This window comes from Chelonia mydas, chromosome 3 (genome assembly GCF_015237465.2).
Source record: "Chelonia mydas isolate rCheMyd1 chromosome 3, rCheMyd1.pri.v2, whole genome shotgun sequence".
NCBI classification, from domain to species: domain Eukaryota; kingdom Metazoa; phylum Chordata; order Testudines; family Cheloniidae; genus Chelonia; species Chelonia mydas.
In genome coordinates, this window is record NC_057851.1 from 115423368 (window position 1) to 115444585 (window position 21218).

Consider the following 21218-nt stretch of genomic DNA (forward strand, 5'->3'; position numbering starts at 1 on the left):
TATGGGGTACAGAAAATTGCTTTTCTTCCTATCGCTGGAGCAGCCACATTAAATTTTTCACAGACACTGATATCATTTTCCAATTCTAGTAATCTAGTAATGCTAACTTTGGTCTCTTTGACACAGTGGAAAACTTTTCTTTGAGGAAATACAAACAAACAAAACCCTGAAACCTCAGCCTTCCAGGAGAACCCCAGCCATCAATATATTTTTATCCCTCTAGAGCAGGGATTGGCAACCTTTGGCACGCAGCCCATCAGGGAAATCTGCTGGTGGGCTGGGACGGTTTGTTTACATGCAGCGTCCACAGGTTTGGTCGATCGCAGCTCCCACTGCCCACACTTTGCTGTTCCAGGCCAATGGGGGCTGCGGGAAGCAGCGGCCAGCACATCCCTCGGCCTGCGCCGCTTCCTGCAGCCCCCATTGGCCTGGAACGGCGAAGCCCAGGTAGTGGGAGCTGCGATCGACCAAACCTGCAGACGCTGCAGGTAAACAAACCGTCCCAGCCCGCTAACAGCTTTCTGTGACGGGCTGAGTGCCAAAGGTTGCCGATCCCTGCTTTAGAGCTACTAGAAAGCTATGATAATTCCCTACACATATATAGTCCGGTTAATTATGATATGGAAAATTTACCAGACCTTTGAAGGTCTTCCAAACTTGGGAACACTCTGACACAGTGTAAGGGGGCAGGGCTCCTTACACCTCCCCTCCTCCAGGTCCCACTGTCCATCATTTACATTCTCTTCTAGCCCAGTTGACAACACTTGGGGGATGGCTGGAACAAGGGCCATTCTCTCAGATAGCCCCGGGATGTTTGGCTTTATCAACTTAGTCTCTAAAAGTCTATTGCCTTTCATGGGGTTTATCTTCTACCCCTCTTCCTAAGGCATATTGCTTTTCTGACAGCCAGAGCAGCTCTGGGAGCAGTTGGTCCCACAGCTGTCTCCCCCTCAGCTGGACTGCCTCTCTTATGGTCAGTCTTGGGGAGGAAGACAGCCTTCTTCCTGTAGTAAGTTTCCCCTTTTAAGTTCCTCCTCCTCCAGGGCACCACCAGCCTCCTCCCACCCAGTGTGAGAGAATGTTTCTTCACACACAGATAATAAGACACCAAATACTATCAGGCATTAGCCGGTATTCTTACTGCTATTTCCCCACATGAATTCTACCAGGCTGTGTCTTGGGCACATTTAATCTCTTTTACAGAAAAATTTATTTCTTTGGTTCAAATTCTCATTTCCCAGATTCTTTTAATAAAGCTTTTTACTTAAAACCCTGTCATTTAAAAATAATTCTGCCTCAATGAGACCTTCTTCTAGTAATAAAAGACCTACAACCAATCTCCCATTACAATCTCTATGTTATTCCATTTTCTTTCTTAGTCAATTAAAGTTCATTCTTGACCGATGTCGCATCTGCTAGAAGGATCATTGAACTGGGAGTGATAATAACTTATTCTTCTTATGTTCTTTGAGTCATAGAGTCAAAGTCCAGAAGGGACAGCTGTGATCATCTGGTCTGACCTCCTACATAACACAGGCCGGAAGACTTTCCTGAATTAATTCCTGTTTGAATTAGAACACATATTTTAGAAAAACATCCAATCCATCATGACCCTCAAATCTGTTTCAGAATCACTGCTTCCTGGGATAGAGCTCCTCATCCTGTAAATATAGCCAATATTCTTTGTTGCAAGATGTATGACTTTACATTTCACTGTATTAAAACACATATTGTTTCTTTGTGTCCAGCTTACCAAGTGATCTAGATTGTTCTGTATCAGTGACTGTCCTCTTCATTATTTACCACTTCCTCAATCTTTATGGTATCTGTAAACTTTATCAGTGGTGATTTTATGTTTTCTTCCAGGTCATGGATAAAAAAGGCTAAATAGCGTAAGGCACTAATAGTGTAGGGCAGTGATTTTCAACCTGTTGTCCATGGACAATGCTTAAGATTTCCAAAGGGGTCTGCACCTCCATTTGAAATTTTTTAGAGGTCCACAAATGAAAAAAGATTGAAAACTAGTGGTGTAGGGCCAACAACCGATCTCTAGGAACACACCCACTCAATGATGATCCCTCTTTTACAATTACATTTTTGAGACCATCAGTTAGTTTTTAATTCATTTAATGTGTGCCATGTTAATTTCGTATTGTTCTAGTTTTTTTCCCATCAAAATGTTGTATGGTACAAAGTTGATAATAAAATACTCCTTTGACCACTCCTGGATTTTCTTTACAAGGTACTTGTCCTGAATGATGTGAAATCAGAAATTACCTTCTTTCAAACTTTCTCCAGAACTAGGAAGAAAAAAGAAAGGAAATGAGTAATGGTGCTGTTTAATCCTAGTTTGAGCAATGCCCCAAATCTATCTTTAAAGGATTCAGGAAAGATCAAGCTCTGTTAGCTATTGACAGAGCCACAAAACAGGGCATGAAACCCAGGAAATCTAGTCTCTTTGCTGAATAACATTTATATTTCTAGAGATTACAAAGTAAAGGTGCTTGTTCTCCTGAACAAGATCTCCAACCAAGATCTGCCAGAACCATGTCTATTTAGGCAGAAAGATGTAGTGTAACTTTGCTATAAACCAGCCACTTGGGCTTCATATTGCACCATCAACAGTGAATAAAAAAATTACACTCACATAAAAAGAAGAGAAGCATCCCTTATAGAAGGGGCTTGTATTTCCCAATTCATCTTTCTTTGTTCCTCCCATCTCGCCGTTATGCTATACTTGTAAATATCAGTTTTCTTAACCGTGCTTATCCAAAATTTGTTATCCAAAATTAATTTGTCCCCTTTTTCCAAAATTCATATAAAACCCAACATCTGTTTTTTCTGAAACACTGATTTTATTAACTTTTCAGATATCAGATACCAAGACCTTCATAAAATTAGGGTTTAAAATCCTATATGCACAAATGGGTAAGGATATAGTGTAACAGAATTGAAAAATAAAAATAAATTACTTTCTAGTGACATTTGCTAGTTGAATTCGACTACAACCTGAGGACCAATAAACTGGAATTTGAGCAGATCAACAGTGTTTGCATGACCAAACTGCAAAATTGGAGGTACTCAGTTTGGGTCCATCAAAGTTGGTTACAAGGATGCTGTTTGCGTGCATGTGTGTGTGTGTGTACAAAAAACATGGATATCCAGAATTTTACACAAAAGAAATTGTGAGCACACAGTATAAAAGCTACATTTAAAAATGTAGACAATTGAATATAAATCAGTAGAACTTAGTGCATCAGTCACTATATGGAAACACAGACTATTATTTGTGATTTTTTTTTATAGTAAAGATGTTACTGAATTTTGAAATGTTTTGTTTTCAAGGTATGTGTTGGTCTTTCTCTTAGAAAAAGGGAAAACAAGCAGAAAGAGAGAATTTCAAGCAAGATGCAAAAGGAACAAGTTTATGTAAATACAATGCTTAGAATTTTTTTAATTTGGTGAATGTTAGTATTCTTGCCAGCAACAGACTGACAGCGTTGAGAACAGCCAAGCACAGTGTGCAAGCTTTTCAGCACAGCCCTGTGAATGGATCTGAATCCTGTATTTCAATTCCCCTACTATTCCTGGCCTCTTCTGAGCAGAGATTGCTAATTGTGTAAGATCATATAGTGGCTTGATAAGGCTGGCAAATCTCCACTGAAGACGAGTTTGAGGCCTCCAAAATCATTGCACTCATGACCTAAGACACATTGGAATCTAGCTTTTCAGAGGAGAAAAAGGTAATGTATAAGCTCACTGAGCCACGAGTAATAAATACAGAAATTAGTAAATATATATACTAATTCATCTAACTGGCTATGTGCATACACAGATAACTGATTTATGAGTGCAACCACAATAATTGCAGCCAAAATTAGCCACAGAATTGTGCTTGTGGTTCTGGGTCCATTGGATTTTGAATATATATATATATATTCAAAATCCAATATATATAAGGGTGATTTGAGTATTGGTCAAACTGCCAAGTTCAGCAACAGAAGTTGGTTATATAAATACTTCCTGGAGGGAGTCAGAACCATTTTTGGAAAGGGAGAGAATATAGGAGTTAAGCCAGAGTAAAACTGATGTGATGTACAGTAGGCTGATTGTCATTTGCTGGGTTTATAAAAGCAGTCTTTGAAGGACCATATGGTCTTCACCTGGTCTCATAATATTTTTGAAAATACAGTACACCCACCCTAATAAAACTTTGTGGACAGATGGAGACTTGAACAAGCTGCTGTATAATCTTTCTCAAATCCCAAGTATTGCTATTCTCTGCATGATAGTTAAATGCATTTAAACAGCTTTTTGGTCTGTTGGGCAAGAATTGAAGAAAAGGGTAAGAATCCATTATTAAGATTTCTATACCACCCTCAGGGTTTTAATGGAAAAACTGGTGAGAACAATGCCTTTCTTATAACAATCCTGAAATAAAAATCTGGTGATTATAATTCACATGTCAAGAACAGGTCCTCAGGTCACTGAGTTTTTTCGATATCTATTGGAGAACAAGACTCTCATTCATTGAATAATTATTTACCAGTTGTACCATAGACAGAATGATACACTCTCACCTACCTTGACAGTCTGCAGTTAGTTGTCAAATATAGAAATAATTACAATAAACCAGATCATTGAATCTGAGGATGTCAAGGCACTCTTCAAATATTCATTAAATTAGCTTCACAAATTCTGTGTATGGTATTTTCTTTATTTACAGATGAGGAAACTGAGGCACAGAGAAATTAAACAACTTGCACCAAGTCACACTGGAGATGTTTAGCAAAACCATGAGTAAAGCCCTGGATTCCTGATTCCAAGTCCACTTCCTTAAACATAAATCTATTCTCCTTCAATTATAGTTTAGTTCTTTAGAAGTTTAAATAAATTTACTTTACTTTAATTTTGTCTCCAGCTACTCAGTAGGCCATTGTGGAGTTGGAATATGACATGATTGTTTGTGCTTACATATTACAGCAATTGGCACCATATTGGCACTATCTTAGATATATTGGGTGAAATCCTGGCCCCGTTGAAGTCAATGGCTAAACACCCATTATCAGTTGGGCCATAATTTCACTCATATCTTAAATTAGCATTGTTGTATCAATAGGATGTGGTCTGCAGGAGGAATCCCAAGGGTTTCACAACAGTTGACAGTGCATATGATTGAGGTTGCTAGATGCCCCATTGCTACCTTAGGGAAAATTGTCCCATCAATTAACTTGGGTTAAAATCATTTAAATAAATTGCTGTCATTGAAGGCTACATGGGAATCTGTATTGTGGTGTGCCTAGAGGCCCAGATTGCCTTAATCTTGCTCTGCTGACGGCAGGACACTGTTACCTAGCACCTGCCAAGAGCTGATTAACATTTTCGTTCATGTTGCAGAAGGCACTTATTCTGACAAGAATAGAACCCAGTATCTTCAGGATATTTCTCATTTTAAAATTTCTTTTGGCCCTTGCTAAATTATATATTTCTAAAAGTTTTGTCATTTTGTTCCTGAACGGTATTTAAAATATTTACTTCTTCCTCAACTGCTATCAGTCTTTTAGATCTTTATATAGTACTTCCTTGGGGCTGCCCATGTTCCTTTCTTAAATAAAGAGGGAAAATTGCGAACCCCTCACCAAATCCTGGAGCATTACTTTTGTGTTTAGTGAGTGGTACATGTAGGTACCAACAACATGGGGAAGAATCGGAGAGAGGTCCTGGAGGCCAAATTTAGGCTGCTAGGTAAGAGATTGAAGTCCAGGACCTCCATGGTAGCATTCTCTGAAATGCTTCCAGTTCCACACACAGGACCAGTTAGACAGGCAGATCTGTGTGGTCTCAATGCGTGGATGAGACGATGGTGTAGTGAGGAGAGGTTTAGATTTATTACGAACGGGAAACTTTTGGGAGAGGGGGAGCCTGTACAGGAAGGATGGGCTCCACCTAAACCAAAACGGAACCCGATTGCTGGCGCTTAAAATTAAAAAGGTCGTAGAGCAGTTTTTAAACTAAGGGCTGGGGGAAAGCCGACAGGTGCGGAGGAGCATGTGGTTCGGACATCCCTTAGGGGAGGATCTATAAATGGAGTTTCCCTATGTCCTAATAAGGAGGAGAGGATGGAAAATGATAAAATACAGGGAGGATCTGATGAGAAACAGTCAAATGAAAAAAAGTCCCATTCAATTACGTCATGCAATAGGGGACAGCCAAAAAATGACAAGTTTTTAAAATGCTTATATACCAATGCTAGAAGGCTAAATAATAAGATGGATGAACTAAAGTGCCTAGTATTAAATGAGGATATTGATATAATAGGCATCACAGAAACCTGGTGGAATGAGGCTAATCAATGGGACACAGTAATACCAGGGTACAAAATATATCGGAAGGACAGAACAGGTCGTGCTGGTCCGGGAGTGGCACTATATGTGAAAGAAAGCGTAGAATCAAATGAAGTAAAAATCTTAAATGAACTAAATAGTACTACAGAATCTCTATGGATAGTAATTCCATGCTTGAAAAATAAGAATATAGCAGAAGGCCTATATTACAGACCACCTGACCAAGGTGGTGTTAGTAACTCTGAAATGCTCAGGGAGATTAGAGAGGCTATTAAAATAAAACACTCAATAATAATAATGGGGGATTTCAACTATCCCTATATTGACTGGGTACATATCACCTCAGGAAGGGATGCTGAGATAAAGCTTCTTAAATGACTGCTTCTTGGAGCAGCTAGTCCTGGAACCCACAAGAGGAGAGGCAATTCTTGATTTAGTCCTAAGTGGAGCACAGGATTGGGTCCAAGAGGTGAATATAGCTGGACCGCTTGGTAATAGTGACCATAATATAATTAAATTTAACATCCCTGTGGCGGGGAAAACTCCACAGCGCCCCAACACTGCAGCATTTAATTTCAGAAAGGAGAACTACACAAAAATGAGGAGGTTAGTGAAACAGAAATTAAAAGGTACAGTACCAAAAGTAAAATCCCTGCAAGCTGCGTGGAAACTTTTTAAAGACACCATAATAGAGGCTCAACTTAAATGTATACCCCAATTTAAAAAACATAGAGAACCAAAAAAGAGCCACTGTGGTTAAACAACAAAGTAAAAGAAGCAGTGAGAGGCAAAAAGGCATCCTTTAAAAAGTGGGAAATAAATCCTAATGAGGAAAATAGAAAAGAGCATAAACTCTGGCAAATGAAGTATAAAAATATAATTAGAAAGACCAAAAAAGAATTTGAAGAACAGCTAGCCAAAGACTCCAGAAGTAATAGCAAAAAATTTTTTTAATACATCAGAAGCAGAAAGCCTACTAAACAAACAGTGGGGCCACTGGATGATCGAGATGCTAAAGGAGCACTCAAAGATGATAAGGCCATTGCAGAGAAACTAAATGAATTCTTTGCATCGGTCTTCACTGTTGAGGATGTGAGGGAAATTCCCAAACCTGAGCATTTCTTTTTGGGTGACAGATCTGAGGAACTGTCCCAAATTAAGGTGTCATTAGAGGATGTTTTGGAACAAATTGATAAACTAAACAGTAATAAGTCTCCAGGACCTGATGGTATTCACCCAAGAGTTCTGAAGGAACTCAGATTTGAAATTGCAGGACTACTAACTGTCATCTGTAACCTATCATTTAAATCAGCTTCTGTACCAAATGACTGGAGGTTAGCTAATGTGACGCCAATTTTTAAAAAGGGCTCCAGAGGTGACCCTGGCAACTACAGGCCAGTAAGCCTCACTTCAGTACTGGGCAAATTGGTTGAAACTATAGTAAAGAACAAAATTGTCAGACACATAGATGAACATAATTTGTTGGGAAATAGTCAACATGGTTTTTGTAAAGGGAAATCATGCCTCACCAATCTACTAGAATTCTTTGAGGGGGTCAAAAAACATGCGGACAAAGAAGATCCAGTGGATATAGTGTAGTTAGATTTTCAGAAAGCCTTTGACAAGGTCCCTCACCAAAGGCTCTTAAGAAAAATAAGCAATCATGGGATAAAAGGGAAGGTTCTCTCATGGGTTGGTAACTGGTTAAAAGATAGGAAACAAAGGGTAGGAATAAATGGTCAGTTTTCAGAATGTAGAGAGGTAAATAGTGGTGTCACCCAGGGATCTGTACTGGGCCCAGTCCTATTTAAGATATTCATAAATGATTAGGAAAAAGGGGTAAACAGTGAGGTGGCAAAATTTGCAGCTGATACAAAACTACTCAAGATAGTTAAGTCCCAGGCAGGTTGCCAAGAGCTACAAAAGGATCTCACAAGACTGGGTGACTGGGCAACAAAATGGCCAATGAAATTTAATGTTGATAAATGCAAAGTAATTCACATTGGAAAACATAATCCTAACTATACATATACACTGATGGAGTCTAAATTAGCTGTTACCACTCAGGAAAGAGATCTTGGAGTCATTGTGGATAGTTCTCTGAAATCATCCACTCAGTGTGCAGTGGCAGTCAAAAAAGCAAACAGAATGTTGGGAATCATCAAGAAAGGAATAGATAATAAGACAGAAAATATCATATTGCCTCTGTATAAATCCATGATATGCCCACACCTTGAATACTGCGTGCAGATGTGGTCACCCCATCTCAAAAAAGATATCTTGGAATTGGAAAAGGTTCAGAAAAGGGCAACAAAAATTATTAGGGGTATAGAATGGCTTCCGAATGAGGAGATATTAATAAGACTGGGACTTTTCAGCTTGGAAAAGAGGCAACTAAGGGGGGATATGATAGAAGTCTATAAAATCATGAGTGGTATAGAGAAAGTAAATAAGGAAGTGTTATTTACTCCTTCTCATAATACAAGAACAATGGGCCACCAAATGAAATTAATGGGTAGCAAGTTAAAAACAAACACAAGAAAGTATTTTTTCACACAATGCACTGTCAACCTCTGGAACTCCTTGCCAGAGGGTGTGGTGAAGGCCAATACTATCATGGGGTTCAAAAGGGAACTAGACAGACTCATGGAAGATAGGTCCATCAATGGCTATTAGCCAGGATGGGCAGGAATGGTGTCCCTAGCCTCTGTCTGCCAGAAGCTGGGACTGGGTGACAGGGCATGGATTACCTATCTGTTCATTCCCTTCGGGGCACCTGCCATTGGCCACTGTCAGAGGACAGGATATTGGGCTTGATGGACCTTTGGTCTGACCCAGTATGGCCATTCTTATGTTCTTATGAGCTAGCAAATATGTTTCCCAAAGGCTTTCCTATTTCCCATTGGATATACAGTAGAACCTCAGAGTTACGGACACCTCAGGAATGGAGGTTGTTCATAACTCTGAACAAAACATTATAGTTGTTCTTTCAAAAGTTTATTACTGAACATAGACTTACTACAGCTTTGAAACTTTACTCTGCAGAACAAAAGTGCTGCTTTTAACCATCTTAATTTAAATGAAACAAGCACAGAAATAGTTTCCCTACATTGTCATAGCTTTTTTTTTAACTTTCCCTTTATTTTTTAGTAGTTTACATTTAACACAGTACTGTACTATATTTGTTATTAATTATTATTATTATTATTTTGTCTCTGCTGCTGTCTGATTGCGTACTTTGATTCCAAATGAGGTGCTTGGTTGACTGGTCAGTTTGTAACTCTGGTGTTAATAACTCTGAGATTCTACTGTAGTATCTTTAAGATCTGAGGATGTATTTCATTTTGGCATAGTGCTCTGTAAACGTTTAATAGTTCTAATTGCCTTGTTATTTTACTTCAGTGTAATTGAAAAGCATTTTAACATGGCCCAAAGGAAAATGTGTCTTTGATTGATTTCATGCAAGAAATGAAAAGAATAAATAATTATTTAAATGTGGCTGTCACAGGGTGGGCTGACCCTTTAAGGGAATTGGGCTCAGCCCCCTTGTCAGTGGTTATCCATCTGTAGGTGATAGATTTAGGTTTGGATCAGCAGTTAGGTCAGGTGACCAGAATCACCTAATAGTAGCCTGGAGACAGGACTTCCCATAGGATGGAACCTGCTGTATCCGAGAGGGGAAGGAAAGAGATTTACAGGAGATGCTGAGGGTAAGTAGAATATGGATGGGACAGGACTTTCCACACCAGCCAGAGGCAATGGTTTGGCTGGAGCTACTTCCTATACAATATTTGTGTGGAGTGGGAGCAAGAATCATAGAGAGAAGAGGCTTGATGAAATTCTAAGCAACAAAGCCTTCATTCAGCAAGGGGCTGAAGAAATTGTGGCATGAGAGAAAGACTTGTGTTGGTTTAAATTGACATTTGAACTGTTGTTTTAATAAACAGACACCAAGAATGGATATTATTCGATTTCCCAGAAGGGGAAACTGTGGCAGCAGTAAGGTCTGATGGGAGATCTGACCCCACCACAGTTGCCTTAAATGCGCACAGTACCCTACAGAAAAATAGAAGACACAATCCCTGCTGGGAGGAGCTATGGACCTGATCCTGTAGCCCTCACTTGAATAAGTAGGCTTTACTCATGCAAGTAGACCTAATTAGGTTTCAGTGGGATTATTTGTATAACTAAGAATTAATTGCACAAGTAAGGGCTACCCATAATAAGTAGAGTTGTGATATGATAAAGGGAAAGAAGACATCACGCAAGGTTAGTAGATAAGAGGAAGGAGTTCTACATGGTACAGATAAACAGATTATCTGAACATCTTGGAGAACCACTTGAAGAACCAATCTTCACATTATCTGAGATTTCAATAAATGAAATTTAGATTCTTTTCCTTAGGGCTGCTCAGTCCCCACACAAGGACCTCTTTTTGTCTCAGACTCAAGACCCGTCTGTAAGGGTGGCAGCAGCTGTTTAAAGCCAGCTTCCTCACTTTTTATTGTCTCTATGCTAGATATTGCAGGCTAGTGATATGGAATGGAAATGGCTTCAGTCTCCTCCCCTGTCTCCAAGACAGTTCATTAAGCCTTTCATACCTGGTCCAGTGTGGACTCTGTCCACCAACATCACACATACTTAGAGTATGTCTTCACTACACAGTTAGCACAGGTGATTGGTACCTGTATTAGCCTAGCCCACATGGCAGATCCCCTACTACCCGTGTTACTTTGTTCTCATGGTTTCTGCACTTATCTATATGTGTCTGGTAACATATCCCATGGTTCTTTGTGCTGAAATGCTTGAGGATTCTTTCCTAATAGATTGTGGGAGCAGTTGTCTGCCCTTCAGTGAGAATTGTGGGAAGGCCATTGGAGGACTGTTAGCACTTGAGTGATTTAGCCTGCATCCTCACTGCAAAGAGAGTGAGTTCCAATTCAAGATGAAGTGGGAGCAGTGGCTCTAACCTAGCCCCCCACCTGGGTAAACTACCCCAGGCTTGAAGAATCTCCAAAACTGGTCAGAGGCTTTTCTGTATGGAAGGTAGGAGGGTTTAGGCTAAAATTTGGATAAGAGCCTGGGTTAACTGTGCAGTGAAGACATACCCAGAGATAAAATTAAACACTAATTAAGAGCTGGAATTTCTTTACATTCACTACAGATGTGTATGCTGAAAAAAACACAGTGAGAACAAGTTGTATAGCTGATGTTATTCTAGCCTACTAACTCTTTCTGAGAATTTTTATTTTTTATGTATATGAAAATGACACGCAGTGAAACATAGACCTCTAATGTTTAAGTGCTGGTCATTCAAGTTAAAAATTGATTACAAGTGAGGAGATTTGATGGCTCAGGAGATTGATAAGGAATACAGCATCACTCACCAGTTCAAATCCAACTCACTTTGGTAGAAAGTAAAAGTCATAACTATCTGATGAAGGCTTGGTTGTCTATGTCAAATGAGTTGGTGACTTCACTCCCGTTTCCAGTGCATCACTGTTCACATTGCTCATCACAAAATCTACCTTCACAAATGGCATTAATCTGCAATCCTGTTGGCATTCTTGGTATTGATACCAAGGAATGACTAGGTATCAAACCACTTCTGCGATATGAAAGAGCTCTTTCAGAACAGGGTTGAGATACATTGGTAGGACAGTATCAGAGAAGATTGCGCTGTTGCTTCCCTTGTTGAACTTGTTCTGTAGATAAAAAGATGACTTCATCATTGGCACTATTAATCTAACTTGTGTAGCACTAAATTTGCTTCCCCCTCCCCCCCCTCCCCCGCAAATTTTTTTTGGAGCTATCTGTAGAAGTATAAAATACACATAGTATTTACAGTGACAGAGCCATGTAGAGTTAGGGTTCCTTGGAATTCTATAGCTGCATCTGTGTGACAAAGTATACTATGCATTTGGGTCCCAGGAGACCCCTGGACTAGTAGCTGGGCAAAGTAGAGCCAAGGACCAAACTTCAGTTTTCCCTGTCGTGTCTGCAAGGTTTTGGTTAAGTGGCGGTAGAGCAGGTGCAACTAGGTCTTGAAACCCAACTAGGCCATATATAAAAAGAGAAAGTAGCAAGGATTATCCATCTGGGAGGCAAGAGACCAGATTCAATTACACAGGAGTCTTCTTGCTTACACTGCCAGAAAAGGGAGGACTTTAAAAGATATATATTGTACCCTGTGACAATGCTTTAAAACTATTGAAAGGATTTTTTTTTTGATGCAAGCACCAAGTGCCACAGTTTTAAAGACACAAGTCCTTGACATTTCTCACAATGCTGAAGAATTGGGTATGTGTCTGGATTGTAGTATTTGCATTTCATTTTTAGTCTCTGGATTGTGAAAATAGCACGAGAAAATAATCTTGCATTATTTCCGTTCCATAAATGGCTTCATATTTTTTATTCATTAGCGTCATGGTATCCCTAAAAGTTCCCATTAGGGAATGGGCTGCATTCTGCTAGACACTATAAAGCAAACATGAAAATGTGGCTCTTGCCCTAAAGAACTCACAATCTGAACCTGAATTAAAAAAAAAAAACCACAGAAAGATATAAATAAGACTGAGACATTTGGGTTTTTCTAGCTTCCTTTGTGGGCCCAAGTGTAACCTCAAAACCTTCCAAAAGAATATTTAAAAGCTAGATTGTTGAAGACAATGGTGGATTACAGGTCACCTTGCCTTTTTGCTTAAACTACTTAAAGGTCAGACTACACAGGAGGCCTCGTCAACAAGAGACACTGACTGAGATGGCGTCAAAATAACTAACTGTACATTTTACAAATGTAATGGGGACTCAAACCTCTTCAATAGTAAATTTGGTCAGTTTGTGGCTAAAGTCTACCAGCTGATGGAACATTCGAAGGCTCTGAATATACTGGGGCATGTTTTGAAACCGTTGCATGTGGTTTTAGCCACTCAACAACTATAACTTTGCTCTGAGTAAATTGTGACCTAGATCTTTGGCTTTGTTTGAGGAGTGCACAATACAACTCAGGAGAGGGGCTGAACAAATACAGTTTTAAGCTGTATTTGCTATCCTCTGATTCTGACTCAGTGCACTAACTTACACTGGCTATCAAAGGGTTGTTAGGACACCAGGTAAACATAATTTATCGAAGAGATGTCGCCACAACCTTTTAATACACTGCTATGTTGGTTGCTGAGATATGACATGTAGGAGCTGCTATGCCACCTGGATGGTCCTCCCATGGCTGGCTAAATTGGTTTTGGGGCCACTTGCCACTGGCAATGTGTTGCAAAGTAGCCCAAAGATAGAAGAAACTGGGCCAATTCATTCATCGATAGGAAGTATCCATACTTAATACAGAGTGTTATGTACTTAAATACCAAAGTATCAAAATAATTGGCATAATGGGAAAGGAACCCATCTTCTAAACAGCTTCAGTGAACATTTTATCTAAAGGACCTTCTTGTGGTCATTCTTGCAGCTTAATTACTATGGTTAATATTACAATTAAAAAAAGGCCTGGAAGGAATAGTTGATTCTCAGGCTAATACTGAAAGATAATTATCGCTTTGGGTATATAGAAGAAAAGCACCTCTAATTAAATGATTCGTGTAACATAAATTAATACTGTGATCCGAATAAAGTGCTTCTGATTTTCTATTTATACTATTTCCTATTTATACTGTTTATAAGAGCAGCAAGTTGCATACTGAAATGTCAATTTGCATGTTAAATTGTCTTTAAAAAATACACAGATTTTCATTGTGTTAACAGCTCAACAATTTCTGCAATGGTGGAAGTACTGCAGTATTGGATTGGCTCAAGCCCACCAGCGATAGCCAAAAAAAAAAAAAAGAAAGAAAGAAAAAAAGGCAAGGAGTATAACCTTGAACTTCATCATCCTAAAAAGGGTGTTCTGGCAGGGATTCATATAAAACACTCAAATTTTATTCCTGTCTTAATCTCATCTCAGTCTCTGTGAGGGTTTTTGACAAGACATAAGCCATTATGCCAATGCCTTGGAAAGCTAATTAGCAGCTTGAGACATCCAGGGAAAGGGGATAAGGTTGGCAATTAATATCCAACTGTGTGAGGTTGGCAGTGTCCTTTGAGCAAAAGAAGAAAGTGTGAAAATTACTGGAGTGAATTAGTGTGTCTATGAATTGTCTGGACTCCTTAGAAAATGCAATTATTTTCTGTACATTGGATTTGCTTTAAAGAATCCCATTAATGGGACAATACAGTGAATCAAGTAAACAAGAAAATTAGAACATCAGAACTGAAAACATCAAGAAATGTTCACGTTATATTTTTCAGGAAACAGACTAAAGATAGTCAGTTCACCATTCCCAAGAGCAGGGGAGAGGACTAATAGCTTCACAGCCTGATGTATGCAGGCTGAACATGTTTGGTGTTGCTTTCAGGCCTCCCCAAAAGACCAAATTATTTATTCATTTCAGCACCTATACACAACTCAGAGAGGAAGATTTCAAAGGCATAAGTGGGAGATAGATGACCAACTCCCATTGACAGATTATGGGAGTTAGTTGCCTAAGCATTCCTTCTGCCTTTGAAAATCTCCCCCTGCGATATCTTGGTCCTATGAAAAATTTGGTTCTCCTGTAAATACTAAAACATCCCATCTAATCTATCTATGACAGTGGTTCCCAAACTTTAATGGCCCGTGAACCCCTTTCACTAAATTGTAAAATCTCGTTAAACCCCTCCTAAAAATGAATATTTCCAGGGATTTAAGTTTAAATTTCCTCCGCGCTCCGTGGGGCTCCTGCTGCTGGACCCCGTTGACTGCCCTGGTCAACTGAGCTCCACTGAGCTCGAGCTGCAGGTCCCGCTGACTGCCAGGGCTTGGGCTGCGAGCCCCAACTGCCTGGCTCCGGTCTCCCTGGGGCTCGGGCTGCCAGCCCCGCGCGGAGCACTGGGGTTCGGGCTGCCGGCTTCCCCGCTGTTGGGGGCAGGGCTCGGGCTGCCAGCCCCAACTACCCTGCCCTGCTCTCCTTGGGGCTCGGGCTGTCTGCCCCGCAACAGGGTCCCACCTGCTGCCTCCAATGCCCGAGGTCCTCTGGCTGTCATCAGTGAAATTTTTCTGGCGAACCCCTGTAACATTCTGCGAACCCCCAGGGATTCACAAACCCCAGTTTGCGAACCACTGATCTATGCATTTCTAATCTTCCTGTCACCATAGTAACTAGGCTCCCTATCAATAAGCTAAAGAGTAGCTAACAGTACTGTACTGTACAGTATAGTAGCTAACAGTATATGGTTAAAAATAAATGTGTAAGCTGATATACTCTGGGTATCACCCCTGAGACTACCCTGGAGTAATGACGGAATATCCTCATGGACTAATATCAGTTTTCTGTGGATCAGCTTCATTCATCATCACAGAACTGAGCTGAAGCTAAATATGCAGTTGATGTCAGACGGAGGTTTTCTTTGGTTTGTCACATCTGACAGTTGGTATTCTATACAGCTCAATATTCAAAACGTGTATAATTATTTCATGGCAAGTTTACATGAAGCCTAATTGTTACATGCTCCATGGTACTTTTTTTAATTTTTTTTTTTATTTTTTGCAGGGAAGGGGGTTTGTTCCAGAGAGGAGGCAAAGGGGAGAAGAAAATAATAACATTAAGATCCCAAGTATGAAGCAGATTAGAATTGTTGATTAATATTTCATCTCCTGTAATATCTTTTTCTGACTCTTGAAACATAGCCAAAATAAAATCAGTAAAAGTAAAGTGCACTAGTACATTAAAGAATCAATGACTAACTGAACACTGTTACCTTGATCAGATATTTTTAGAGCACCATCATGTTTGAAAATTCGTAGAGACATGAAGTACTGTACTTCGTAAATCATACTTAGGAAATTAATTTCCATTTTTCATTACAGTGGCGCCACTCATGCTGTTATCATTAAAATAAGTCTATAATTCCATTATGCTGTAAATGGGGCTTCATTTTTAGATCAGAAATAAAGTTTAAAACTAACCACAGGCATCCTAACCACTTCTGCATTTAGTGGTCCATATTTATTCTCTAGAAAATTGTTGTAAATTCTCTTGACCTTCTGCAGCTTTTATTTTAAACCTTTTTGCACTGGATCTTGGGTTGCTAATTGGTATACAATGGATAAAATGAAGCAAATAAACAAGCGAGCATGAACCCTTTGTTTTAGAATGCTTTGATATAGTCACAGAACTAAAATAAGCTTAATTTTTCATCAAAGTTTACAGTGCCTTGATACGTGGAACAAACATGTCTCTGGTCCTGAAATGAGCTCTGTGTAAGCACAGAGGTCTGGCTACGCAGCAGTCATTGCAAGGTTGAGGCCTGTGGTAGGTGTTGCGTACACTATGTTGCTGGTCATCTTTTCATTCTTAGTTCTATACAGCACACATCGTTTTAGATCAGCCAGGTCTTCCCAGACACTTAGAAATTGTAGACACAAACTCAGTTTCCCAACCTTCCTGTGGTTAGGTAAGACTGCTCTGAGACCTTGAGAGAAAGTTGTTACACATTCATTCTTCTGTCCCTAATATTAAGAATAGACGATATTTACAGTGTTCTGTGCTCCTTTGATTAAGAATGAAATTCACTTTGTCAATCTATTGAATGCACCATCTGATAGTATTTTTATCTATTTAAAGGGATAGTGCTGTCAAACAAGGTTATGGTGTTTATTGCTTATTGTAAAAATAAAAAGGACTTACACAATAATATCTTTGTACATATTACACCTCTAGCTTAAATCTTAAAAGAAAATGGTTCCAAAAATAAAGATAAGGAAGAAATCACAAAATCTCTCCTTGTGACAAAACATCTCTGAATTTATCTTTGCAAGAGCAGGATAAATTCCTTCTGTCACTTCTTTCCTTCTCCTGAAAACTCAATATTTTAAAGAAAACAAGGGAGACATCAGAGATGGCTGAAGGGAAGAAGATTCAGAAGGGAAAAATGGAGAGAGTGATAGAGACAATAGAGTGATAGAAAAAGGAGGATGAATAGGAAAAGGAAATAAATGGCAGAAATAATAATGCTCCTAAAGGTGAAATTATTTTCCCAGTGAATGATGCTAAATGTGACAATATGACACTAACGACAACATTTTCAAAGGCACCTAAGTCCTATTTTTCAAAAGTTATGTAGATACTTAAGGCCAAATTTTTAAAGGTATGTAGGTGTCTAAAGATGCAGATAGATGCCTAATAGTGTTTTCAAATATATCTAGACACCTAAGACCCAAGGGAATAGTTTGAAATTTTTACTCTTTAAATTTTTACCCTAAACAAATAATAATAGCTAAAAGTCATAATTTACCTTGATTTTTATAGATATGCTCTATTGACAGAAGTGGGAGTTCTTCTGTTCCTAGGTGGTGATATGTAGTCCTAAATATATGCCCCAGCCCACCTTTGAAGGGGAACACCCTTATCCTAGAAGAGAGGAAACAAGCCAGTTCTTCTGGGCTTGTTCAGAACTAACCAGGCACACCTGTGAGGCTTGCGCTACCTGGTTGGGCTGGTGGGCTTAACAAAGGATACCCCACCAAGAAGCGGGTGGTGAATAGGAAGAAGGCTGCTGTATGTTAGAGATGGCTGACCCCAGAAATGGATCAGCCAAGTGGGAAACAGTCACAGGCCTCACTATCCCTGAAGGTGCATGGACCAGCCTTGAAGCAGGATGCCCCAAGAAGGCAGCTGATGGTAGACCCTAGTTAGAGATACTTTATCAGCTGATAAGCTAAGCTCCAAGGGGGTAACCCCCGCCCCAAAGACCACCTAAGATACAGACTACTCTTGCCTTTCTTTTCTTTTCCTCTGATTCCCCCTCTCTCTCAAGGGAAAGAGAGAAAAGGACCTTTTTTTTGTTTGGAGAACCCCTTGTGTGTTGCAAACAGGAGAAGGACATTACAAACAACTTGAATTGGGCTCTGGTGGGGACTCAGGAGATCCTGAACCTCCCCCCACCCTACACCACCACCATAATTAAAAAGAGGAATTTCCATTAAATGAGCTTGACTCTCTTTTATTAGCATGATGTCATCACTCTCATGCACCCCTCTCAGGAGCTTGTGTTCACAGTTCCCCAGGCACTGCAAGAGGCTGTTTACCAGTAATACACAAACAAGTGAAGAAGAGGTAGCAGGGGATATATATACAGAAAGAGAAAGAGGTTGTAGGAGAGGTGAGCCTGAATGCGTTTGGTGGTGTTCTTGGGCCCTCCCAAAACAACCTTTGAAACGTTAGCAGGAAAACCAAAAAAACCTGTATAAGAGTATTTTCTTTTAAATATGGACATACTATTTAAAGAATGCTCTATCAAAACACATAAATGACTAATTAAAAATACTATTGATAGTGTTCTTTTAATATAATTTACTGTAGGTGTGTATTATTTATATTCATGTGCTTGGCATTGTACTGCATACAAAAATAAAGCCAATCTCAGTACCAAAGAGTTCACAGTCTAAAAGACAAACACTTAACACTGCAGGAGGTACTTGGAAAACTAAATCAGGGGATGACCTAATGCTTGCTTTTTTTCCTCTAAAGTGATAAATACAATTCTTGTGGGCATTGTGGAAAAACAGGGGTTTTAAGAGGGACTTCAATGAGGAAACAGTGACAGCTTGGTGAACTGGGATCAGGATGGAGTAGTATGAATCCATTATAATCTACAAATCAATAAAATGGATAGCTGATCTTTGTGAAATATTTAGGAGTTTCTCTGGGGGACAGATCAAACAAGCATCGAGACTGATGTCCTGCTTCTAGCAATGTCCCACACTAGATGGTTCATAGGAAGATGAAAATAAAATATAATTCATGTGACTATTTGAGTGGTACTATACTAATATACTATAAAGGATTGGGGAGAATTCTTTCCTGACTCCAAATAGTTATGCCACCCAAGAATGAGGACTGATAGGCTTTGTAATTTTGCAAAAAGAAAAGGAGTACTTGTGGCACCTTAGAGACTAACAAATTTATTTATTCCGACCTATTCATGATGACGACAGCACCTCCTTTGTCAGCCTTTTTGATTATGATGTCAGAGTTGTTTCTGAGGCTGTGGATGGCATTGTGTTCTGCACGGCTGAGGTTATAGGGCAAGTGATGCTGCTTTTCCACAATTTCAGCCCGTGCACGTTGGCGGAAGCACTCTATGTAGAAGTCCAGTCTGTTGTTTCGACCTTCAGGAGGAGTCCACCCAGAATCCTTCTTTTTGTAGTCTTGGTAGGAAGGTCTCTGTGAGTTAGTCTCTAAGGTGCCACAAGTACTCCTTTTCTTTTTGTGAATACAGACTCTCTGAAATTTGTAATTTTGGTTTCTCCTAGTATGGATCTACCTTTTTGGTTCCTCCCTATGCTTAGCTGGAATTCTATATGGGCTTGTTTTACTGGGAGCTTGTGTTTTCCTTCCTTCAAGTTGGGACAAGAGAGAAAGTTAAATTGGGTTAAAACATCACATCAACACAATGGTTATGTTTGTTTCTTCAACTGAAACTGTAATAATTGTTTTAGTTCTGTGTCTCCTCAGCTTTAGAATAATCTTTGGGTGGGGGAACATGGTTGTTTCAGAAAACTTTCAGTTGCAGGGTTGTTACTGGTCATTGTCTTCTTTTCTTCTTGCTGTCAAAATGGAATTCTGCTTTCATTCTGCTGGACTATATGGAATTATTCATGGGCTCTGACTTCTCTTCACAGCAGTGGATCCATAATAAGAGAAGCCAAAATTATAGGTTAAAACACTACAGTTATTTTGCCTTAAATTTCTGCTAGTTCTAAATCAAGCCATTTTAGACCTTTAAAGTTTAAGTCCAATCTGTTTCTGATGGTTCAAAACTGAAAGAACAACCATGTAATATGATTATTACAAGTAATAAATAAAACTCAGTGTTAGCCTCCAGAGATTGCTAAAGAAAAGTTTTCCCACTTTCTTAATGAGTCTGTCATAGAGACAGGAGAGTGTGTAGTATTGTGGTGGAACTGTGATGCAGAAAAAATTACTAGAGAACTTGCTTTTGCAAAAATGTAGGGCATGGGAAACACTCAAAAGCTTTCTGTAACTAGTTAAATTTATTGTATTGTACTTATGACCAAAAAAAAGGGAAATGGTGGTGGTGCTGCTACCGCTGCCAATAAGATATTGAAAAAGAGTCAGGAGAGTGGAGGTTCAAAGGCAGAACTGCCAGTGCTGGAGGAAGTAAAAAAAAAAGTAAAAAAAAAATGGTGAGGAAAAACACACATTGTAGAGAACAGTTCACATCATATGCACTGTTAACATGTAAACTGGCATACTTGTGTATATGTGGTGTTCAGTCACGCTTCACAAATCAGGTCCTGAAGGTGTTCTTTCAAAGTCCATGATGAAGGAGATGGTTTCATTCTGATGAGTTTTTCAATATTCAGTTAAAAAAAATTGGACAATATGCCTGAGTAATGTGAGAATATAGGCAATGGTCCTAGCCCCTCTTCCTCCTCTCTTCCAATTCCAATAAGCCTTTAAATTCTGTGCTTAACTCATAACTTCTGGTGTGTTGATTGGAATGAAAAAATAGTTGTCCTGCAACACACTGTGTGAGGTATACAAGTAACACCTTGGGTCCATGGGGCACAACTTGTCAGCTAGTGTTTACCCACCTATATAGTCTGGTTGGTATATATGAAACATATACTCAGGTAATTTGAAAGTGTTGAGATGTGATAATAGATAAATATTTATAGGTGAGCAGACTTGTCACCTAGGGAAATTAGTTTCCCCTTTGTTTCAAAGATCTGCCTTTGTGATACCTCTGCACTCCGGATGGGGTAATATATAGTCATCGCCAGTGACACTAGTATTTTTCCAATAGTACAATTTTTGTAAA